This window comes from Amphimedon queenslandica, unplaced genomic scaffold, assembly GCF_000090795.2.
Source record: "Amphimedon queenslandica unplaced genomic scaffold, v1.1 AMPQUscaffold_9587, whole genome shotgun sequence".
Lineage (NCBI taxonomy): Eukaryota > Metazoa > Porifera > Demospongiae > Haplosclerida > Niphatidae > Amphimedon > Amphimedon queenslandica.
The window spans coordinates 1,278-3,913 of NW_003550141.1; the positions used below are offsets into that span (position 1 = coordinate 1,278).

At 35.2% G+C, this 2,636-nt stretch overlaps 1 long non-coding RNA gene across 2 annotated transcripts in view; it reads right to left on the reverse strand.

Annotated features, from left to right (window-relative positions):
• LOC109590724 (uncharacterized) overlaps positions 1-2,625 on the reverse strand; it is a 3,381-nt gene extending 756 nt beyond the window's left edge. Inside the window, exons 1-5 of one of the 2 annotated variants that reach the window (XR_002189475.1) lie at positions 2,559-2,625; positions 1,739-1,816; positions 1,630-1,690; positions 1,010-1,415; positions 849-949 (exon numbers count right to left, since the gene is read on the reverse strand). This is a non-coding gene — a long non-coding RNA (uncharacterized LOC109590724). Of the gene's footprint in view, positions 1-848; positions 950-1,009; positions 1,416-1,629; positions 1,698-1,738; positions 1,817-2,558 lie in introns of both variants that reach the window. The other variant, XR_002189476.1, reaches the window with a different exon arrangement.
• Between the last annotated feature and the right edge of the window lie 11 nt (positions 2,626-2,636).

A 2,636-nucleotide genomic window follows, 5' to 3' on the forward strand; every position in this document is an offset into this window, starting at 1 on the left:
ATACTCTTGGTTATACTGACCTGAAATTTAATATACATGTACATGTACTTATCTTAGCTTATACAAGACAGCATGTACAGTACTGTAATTCCTTTCACTCTAAATTTTTAAGTTTTTCTAAATTTTCACTCTAAATTTTAAGTTACAGCCATTTTCAAAAACAAACCAATTTTCAGAAAAAACTAAAGACTATACATGTACATGTACATGTAGTGTACCGTATTTGCTCTAAATATTCGACGCTCTAAATTCGAAACTAAAAAATTATTTCAAAATTTCTAGCATAATTCATTCTAAAAATTCATTTTAAATACTATTGTTCCATGTGGTTCTAATTTCGTCACGTCAATACGAGAGAAAGATACTCTGAACAGCCAGGTTAGCATATAGCTGGTTTTGTGTATTAATGAATCCCTCCAAATTTGACAAAATAATTAATTTAAAAGCTTCATAACTACTCTCCCTCTAAAAATTCATTTTTAAAAATTACAAATACAAAACTAGATGTGACGAATTTTTAGAGGAATTACGGTAACACCCTAATTACCCCATCCATCTCATATTGCACCCCCAAAAATGAAATCCTAGATCTACCCTGACAAGAAATATGTATACATTGTACATGTACATATACACATGTAGTTAGAGTGTAGACTGACCTATGAATAATAAACCCATCATATAATCATTAATGTACATGTACATGTTCATAGTAAAGTGCTGTACATGTATATGCATAAAATCATCAAAAAATTTACAAAGAAATAAAGCTGCCATACATTAAAGTGCTGTACAAAAAAGAATTATTTAAAGAGGAAGACATTACAGTTTATACAGTATAGATCTACCATCTTCATCATAATTGCTCATGGTGTCATCAATCCTGTTAGAAAACTCTAGCAGAAGCTTCCAAGTGTCTTTGGGTATTGCCAGCTCTTTTATAATGAGACTGAAAGAGGGAGAGAGAGAGAGAAAGAGAGAAATGAAATGTAACCTTTACATGTAATACTCTTAAAAATTCACACCACAAGTCCAAAAATTTGAAGCGACCAGTAAAAATAAGATTCCAGTAGGCAATGGACATCTCAAGATTTGTAGAGAAATAAAAAGCACAAAAGATTTTAATCAATTCATACAATATACATTAAATTATACATGTACATGTACTCTCAACTTTTTGTAGCATCACTTGCAAAATTCCCCCATCAACACGTGTACATTGAAATCATTGTGTGAAACATGATCCTACATTTACATCTACATGCAATATTATTATGTCACTAGCCTAGTCCTTTCTGCCCAAGTTTTTGGCAACATTAAACGTAAACTGGTAGAAGTCCTTGAACTGTTGTGAGTCCTGTATCTCTCTATCAATGGTCTCACACCTTTTACGGAGTTTATCAATGGAATCACACCTAAAAGAGGGAGAGAGGGGAGAGAGAGGGAGAGAGACAGAGACAAAGAGAAAGAATTATAGATTTATTTGTAGAGAGAATGTGAATTACATGTATGTTTTTATGCTTAAAGCAAAACTCATGAAATACAGTGATAAGAACATGTACAACATAATAGGAGAATGTTCATGTGCAATGAATGTGTCCATCAATACACACACTGCATGTACTGTACCTTCCAAACAGAGAAGAGATCCTTCAAAAACCATCAACTGCTTCATCAAAGTAAGTATCACCTAAACACTAGTAATATGTACTACCATAATGAGGATACAGTAACTGACCATTGGGATCAAACTCCATATCTCTGAACTGACTTGCATGAATAGGAAGAATTGCAATGAGGCTGGTCTAAACACAATCTACAGACATGTAAAATTGTAATTGTATATGTACATGCAAAATAATAATGTCAATGAATTATAATGTCATGCATCAAACAGGTCTACAAAAGTAACAGTGTGTAATGTACATATGTACATGTACCATAGTTACTGTAAGATCAAAGGGACCGCCAGGTGGTACATAGGCCATGTACACCTAACCGCTGCCAGTTAACGATATTCACTGCAAGATAATGAGATTCATTGGAGTGTATACATCTGTAATGAAATTCATTGGGTGAGTTTATCTGTAATGAGATGCACGAGCGATCTGCGCATGCTCAGTATCCAGCATGTGGCAGAAAAATGAGAAAATGGCAACATAGTAGTAGGCTAGACCCAGCCGTTCGCCACTGTATTGACAAAAATAAAGCTCGTGCAGAGATAAATGCTACAGAGAAGTTCCAAGAAGGCCTTTATTGTTCTTTCAAGAAGTAAAAGAGAGGGATAGAGTTTGATCTCCCAGCAAACAAGCAAAACGCGCATCCGTCCCTGTTAGATCCCATAGATCTTACAGTAAATATAGCACATATTATATGAACCATGGTTTCTCGGTGAGTATCAGTAATGTAAGACCTTCGCCCCTCGATGTCTGCCCTCGGCTTCGCCTCGGGCAGACATCTCGGGGCTCAGGTCTTACATTACTGATACACACCTCGAAACCATGGTTTATATAGTACATACACAGTAAAATAATCATAATTATTAATGAACCTTTTACCCTCAGTCACCATGCACTCCACTCTTGACAGTTTCCCCTTTAATCCACAATCCACTGACTCTCAACAGCATACCAGCA